Genomic DNA, 7,276 nt, shown 5'->3' with positions numbered 1-7,276 from the left:
CAACCCTGGGCCAACATAGGGAGAGTGTTTTGAAGAAAAACAAAAACAAAAAAGAATTATACACCACAACCAGGTAGGATTTACTTATGGTATGCAAGGCTAGCACAACATTCAAAAATCAATGTATATAAGGCATCCCATTAAAACCTATAGAAAAAACAGTGGACATAGGAAAAACACTTGACGAACTCCAACACACACTCATAATAAAAATTCTGATAAACTAGAAATAGAGGGGATATCCTCAACTTGAAAAAGATCAGCTGCAAAATGCTGCAATTACAATCACACTTCATGATAAGAAACCTGAACCTTTCACACCAAAATCAAGAATAAGCCTAGGGGCCTAGCAGGTATGGTGGCACATGAGGTGCTGGACTCCCACATGGCAGACCACACTTTGAATCCCAGACCTGGTGGCTTGCTTTCTCACTTTCTCTTTCTCTCTGATCAAATTTTTAAAATAATAAATAAATTTAAATAAGTAAATCTTTAAAAAAAATTAAAAAGACTATGATATTCCTCTTACCACCTCTTCTTGACATCACACTGGACTTCTGGCTAATGGAATAAGGTAAGAAAAAGAAATAAAGGTAAATAAACTGGAAAAGAACAAATAAAATTATTTCTCTTACCAGCTGACATGACTATCATGTAAAAATCTAAAAGTACTAACCCCAAACTACAAAACTCCTAAAACTAGCATGGAAAAATACAAGGTTAATTTATAAAAACTGATTGCTTTCTGAGTACCAAGAATGAAAAAGAGAAATTTGAAATTAAACACAATGAGAGGGACCATCAGATAGATCAGATAGCATAATGGTTACGTCATTGGACTCCTATGTGGTCGACCATGCTTCGAGTTCCGGACCCAGAGATATGAAACTCATGCTGAGTAAGTGTGCACGTGTGCCAAAAATCCTGAGAGGAGAATGGAGTTAGGGACTGTGGCGTGGCTATCCCGCTGGGGAGTGATTTCTTGCTCTTTTTCCAGTAAGTGCAGATGCCCTATAACAAAAATCTCTTAGAAAACAAAAACAAAAACAAACCCATGATACCAGGCTGGCTCAGCTGGATCTCACTTTACAGACTCCAGGTTTGGGTCCTGGTCCCAGTAGCTTAAGAATCATGTTAGACACGTGTGTATGCATGCCCACAATCCCAACAGAATGGAGAAATGGAAAAGAGACTGCAGAGTGGCCACTCCCTATGGAAGGTGTTCTCCCCTCTCCTTGTTCTTCTAGTGAGTGCACATGCTCTCTTACAATATTTAAAAAGAAAAACAAAACACACACAATACCATTAGTATTATCATCCAAACAAATTAAATACTTAGGTATAAATTGAACAAAATAAGAGCAATCCACATGAAGAAAATAACAACATCCTTCATAAAAGAAATTACGAGAAAACTAAATAAATAGATACTATTCCATGTTCGTGAATAGGAAGATTCCATATAACCACGATGTGAGTTGTCCAAATTTCAACTAGATTTGACACAATTCCAATCAAAATCCCAAGATGTTAATTTGTGGATATCACAAAATGATTTTCAAAGTTTATGTAGAGAGACAAAAGACCAAGAATATCCAGTACAACACTGAGGGAAAGTAACAAATTAGTAGCTTTAAAGACTTAATACAACGCTGGGAACCAGCAGTTAGTGTAATGGCTATGTCGCTAGATTCCCACGTAAGTCGACCACGGTTCGCGTCCTGGACCCGGTGGCTTAGAACTCATGCCGGGCACGTGTGCGCGCGTGCCCAAGATCCCGAGAGGAGAATGGAGGAGAAGGGATTGCAGCGTGACCATACCCCCGGGGGGTGATTTCTCTCTTTCTGTCTCTATGTCTCTCTCTGTCGGTCTGATAAGCGCATGCGCCCTACAGCGAAAACCTCTCCAAAAAAAAAACAAAAAAAAGACTTAATATAACGCAACAGTAACCAAGACACAATAACATCAGCTAAAACATAGGCAAATAGATCAAGAGAACAGAAAAGAGCCCAGAAACAGACCAATACAATTGTGATACTGTGATATAGTAAGAAATACATATATTTAGTCTTCATCTCTGGTTCCTGACAGAAGATAATTCTAAGACTCTTAGAATTTATGGAGAGGGGAGTGTCTTTTTGAATGTTAATAAGATGACTGAAGACTAAAAGCCCCTAGGGATAGCTTCAGGATCAAGGCAGGTTGCCAGAGAAACTAACCTCTTGACAGAGGGTTAGGAAGTTCAGCCCCACCCCCAACCACTAGGGAGAGCGGATGGATGGAGACTGAGCTTGATTACCAATGACCAATGACTTAATTAATTAAGCCTACATAGCAGAATCGCCAAGAAAATCCAACCGACAAGGTTCAGAGAGCTTCTGGGTTGGTGAAAGGATCCAGATAACAGAAGTGTGGCATACTCAACCACGAAGAGAGAAGCTATTATGCCAAGGACTATTACATACATCGCCTTACATGTCTCTTCATCTCATTATCCATTGTATCCTTTACAAGAAATCAGTAAACATTTAGTACAGGTTTTCCCTGAGTTTTGTAAGCCATTATAAGCCATTATCGAACCTGAGAAAGATTCATAGACTCCCTCAATTTGGCTATGTCAAACACAAGTGTGGGAAATCTGAGAATATATTACTTAGGACTGGAAACTTGTGGCGGGCAGGGATATGTAAAGGTGAAGGAAATTAGTCTTGTGGGACTAAACCCTTAACCTCTGGGATTTGATTAATTCCAGATAAATGGTGCTAAAATTGAATTAAACTGTAGGATGTCCAACTGGTATCTGCAGATAGGTGTTGAATTGTTTGGCATATGGAGAATCCACATATTCAGTGCCAGTGCTGTGAGCAAAGAAACAGTTTTCTTTTAATAGTTGATCTTTGACAAAGGAGCAAAAGCTATGGAGAAAACTGCCCCTTTAACTAAAGATATTAGAACAATCGGACATCTAACATAAGGGGTGGAAAAAAAAAAGAATCTAGACACAGACTTCACATCCTTTATGAAAATTAACTCAAAATGGACTAAAGCCCTAAATAAAAAAATGCAAAACTAAGAGATATAAGGAATAACACAGGAAAAACATCTAGATGACTTGGACCACAGCAATGACTTTTTAGAAAAAAAATACCGAAGGTACAAGCTGTGAAATAAACAATTGATAAACCAGACTTTATTAAAATTAAAAACTGCTCTGCAAAAGATACTGTCAAGAGAATAAAGACAGATAAAATATTTCCAAAAAACAAATCCGAAAAGAGTTATCAAAAATACACAAAATCGGGACCAGCAGTTAGCGTAATGGCTATGTCGCTGGACTCCCACGTAGTCGACTGTGGTTCGTGTCCCAGACCCGGTGGCTTAAAACTCACGCTGGGTGCGTGTGTGTGCGTGCCCAAGATCCTGAGAGGAGAATGGAGGAGAAGGGATTGCGGTGTGGCCATCCCCCTTGGGGGGTGATTTTTCACTTTCTAGCTCTGTCTCTGGCGATCGCACACCCCCTATAGCAAAAACCCCTAAAAAAAAAAAAATGTATATATATATATACACACACACACACACAAAATCATCTAAAATAACAACAAAAAAGGACTTAAAAACTGGCAAAAGACATTTTGATAAAACTGATATACAGATGATAGGGCCAGCAGGTGGAGTGGTGGTTAAGGAGCTGGACTCACACAGGGCCAACAACATTTGGGTTCCATACCTGGTGACTTGCTTTCTTACTGAACCTCCCTCCCCACCTCTCTCCCTCCCTCTCCCTCTTTCTCTTTTTCTGGTGAGTGTATGTGCCCTATTGCAAAATTTTAAAATAATAATGAGATTAAATAAATAATTATTTTTAAAAAGATATATAGGGACCAGCAAATGGCATAATGGTTACATTGCTGGACTCCCATGTAATTGGCTGCGGTTTGAGTCCCAGATCTGATGGCTTAAAACTCATGCCAGGTGCATGTATGTGCGTGCCCAAAATCCCGAGAGGAAAATAGAGGAGAAGGGATTATAGTGTGGCCATTCTACCGGGGGGATGATTTTTCACTTTCTGTCTCTGTCACTTTGGTAAGGCCAAGTGCCCTATAACAAAAATCTCTCTTTAAAAAAAGGGCAAAATAAACATGAAAATATACAACCAAAACCTATGTCACTGATAAGCTGAAAAAGCAGTGGCGATATCACAACATACCTATAGGAATGGCCAAAATTCAAAACACTAATAATACCAAACGCTGGTAAAGATGTGTAGCAACATCCTCACTTGCACTGCTGTCAAGTGTGTGAAATGGTATGCCACTTTAGAAGACGGATTGAGAGACCAGCAGTTAGTGTAATGGCTACTTCCTTGGACTCCCATTTAGTTGACCACGGTTTGAATCCTGGACCCGGTGGCTTAAAACTCACGCTGGGCACATGTGCATGCGTGCCGAAGATCCTGAGAGGAGAATGGAGGAGAAGGGATTATGTTGTGGCCATCCCCCCTGGGGGGTGATTTCTCGCTTTCTGTCTTTCTGGTGAGCACACATGCCCTGTAGCAAAAACCTCTCTAAAACAAACAAACAAACAAACACAGATCGACAGCTTCTTATAAAATAAACATACATCTATTCTTTTTTTATTTTTTAATAATAATCCCAATCTTGATATCTTTTTTGGAGAGGTTTTTGCTATAGGGCGCATGCATTCCCCAGAAAGATAGAGAGACAGAAAGTGAGAAATCATCTCCCGGGGGGATGGCCACACTACAATCCCTTCTCCTTCATTCTCTCAGGAATGCACGCAGAAGTGACCGGCGTGAGTTTAAGCCGCCAGGTCCGGGACTCGAACTGCAGCCAACTACATGGGAGTCCACCAACATAGCCATTACGCCAACTGCTGGTCCCCCGACATAAATCTATTCTTAAAATGTCTTGGCAACATAAACATTAAAAATCAAAAAGAAAAAAAAGCATGGTAATTAAAAAGTCTGGTTCTGGAGCCAGTTTGTCTGGGCTCTTACACCAAGTATGTTTTAATTTTTGCTATGGGACACCTACATTTGCTAGAGAGTCGGAGAATAAAGAGGAAAAATGAAAAATCAGCACCCCCCCCCCAAGGGGATGGCCACACCACACTACCTTCACCTCCACTCTCATCCCCAGATTTGGGGCATGTACACACATACACCCAGCATAATTTTCAAGCCACCAATTCCAGGGATCAAACCACAAAGTTGGCCAAGTGACGTTTAGCAGCCTTCACCACACCATTGGCTGGCATCTTACTTCAAAGCTCTACAACTCACTCTGAGTATTCTCACCTGTCTAACAGGAATAATAGAAAAAGTCACAATTCATATAGTTGTTGTAGAGAATAATTCCAAGAATGCCTCTAACTCTTTAATGCATATTAATTCATATTTATAAGAGGAAAGAGTAGATGAAAGCACAGAGGAATGTGAACTCAGGAAAGGCAGGTGTTTTTCTGTCAATACTACACTCTTAATCCTGAAACCTAGTAAACAACTGTTGAATTAAAAATGTGTGTGCACAGGTCAGCTAGTGATGTGGTGCTTAAAGCAGCTGGATCCCATAAGATTGAAGGTGGAGTTCAAGTCCTAAACTCTTTTGCTTGAGAAATGTGCCAGGCATGTGCCCATCTGAAATCCCAAGAGGAGAACTGAAGAAAAGGGATTACTGTATGGCCATTCCGTGTGTGTGCGCATGTCTATGTGCTCGCTCGCGCTCTCTCTCTCTCTCTCTCTGGCAAAGGCACATACCCTGTACCAAACAAACAAAAAAACAGTGCTTATGTGTGTATACATATATTTTTAAGGACCGTGCACAAAAAAGAAACATGAGGAGAATTCCCAGAGTTAGCAAATTAACCAAAGTTAGCAGAGGTGTTTTTCTTTACCCCAAAAAACACAAACAGCTGAGCAATGCATTCCCAGTTAAAACAGTGATTCTCAAAGTAGGATGAGATAAGGAGTATGATTTATCAAAATGGAATAAAGTTTGAAAAAAGTTCCCACAGGTTATTTTACACAATCCTGTAACACAGATGAACGTACCAAGGCTAAAGAAAAATGAAAGCCAAAATAAGATCCAGAAGGTTCTGAAAGTCCTCTGTAATTTAATTAATTAATTATTTTATGTGCCTGATGATGTATGTGTGTGCATGAGGCAGGTGGGGGAGAAAGAATCCCAATAGGACCTGGTCATGCCACAATCCTTTTTCCTCCAATTCTCCATCCTGTCAGGATCCTGGACACACATACACCTTCCTGCATATTCCATTTGGACTAGGATTTGAACTCATTAGCCATGTGGGATTTGGCTTACTCTGTACTCTACACTGCACTTCTCAATGCACTATAGAGTCAGCCTTTTTATTTTTACTAAAAAACTTTTGCCCCTTTATTAATTACAGAATGTCCCCATATACATGCGAGACTGTGTGAGAGAGAAAGAAAGAAAAAGGAGCACCCTCCACAAGTTTTGGTCATACTGAAATCCCCTTCCTTCAATCCTACAGCTCAAGACATCTTAGGCACCTGCATTCATGCCTGATGTGCTTCAGGCTGAAAGGCTGGGAATTTGAACATGGTCACAATATGTGATTCAGCAGTACATTACTGCTGTGCCAAAGAGCTGGTCCTGAAGTTTTTCTTTATTGGTTAGTCCTCCCAAAACTTTATACATTAATCTTTGAAAATGCAATTCCGCTGGGACCAGCAGTTAGCGTAATGGCTATGTCGCTGAACTCCCATGTAGCCGACCGCAGTTCGAGTCCCGGACCTGGTGGCTTAAACTTGCGCCGGGCGCAGGTGCGTGCGTGCATGCATGCCTGCCCAAGATCCCGAGAGGAGAATGGAGGAGAAGGGACTATGGCGTGGCCATCCCCCTTTGGGGAGTGATTTCTCGCTTTCTCTCTGTCTTTCTGGCAAGTACACGCGCCCTATAGCAAAAACCTCTACCAAAAAAATAAATAAAAAATAAAAGGCAATTCCACAATTCCAAGATCATCATACTTAACACCTCTTTTCCAAACGTTGCCTACATATCTTACCTATAGACATCTATAAACATGCTGGCCACATTTTTCCTTTATATACATTACTCTCATAACTTTATTTCCCAATATTCTCTCACTTAAAAATGGCACCAAGTATCTTAATGCTCTTCTAGAATCTCAAATCTCACTGCTCTACTCCCTTTACTTCATACCTAACAATTCTTAAAGTGTACAAAACCAGCTCTCTCCTGCCTCTGTATAT

The sequence above is a fragment of the Tupaia chinensis genome, unplaced genomic scaffold, assembly GCF_000334495.1.
Source record: "Tupaia chinensis unplaced genomic scaffold, TupChi_1.0 Scaffold149831_1, whole genome shotgun sequence".
NCBI lineage: Eukaryota > Metazoa > Chordata > Mammalia > Scandentia > Tupaiidae > Tupaia > Tupaia belangeri.
This window is presented reverse-complemented; position numbering follows the sequence as displayed.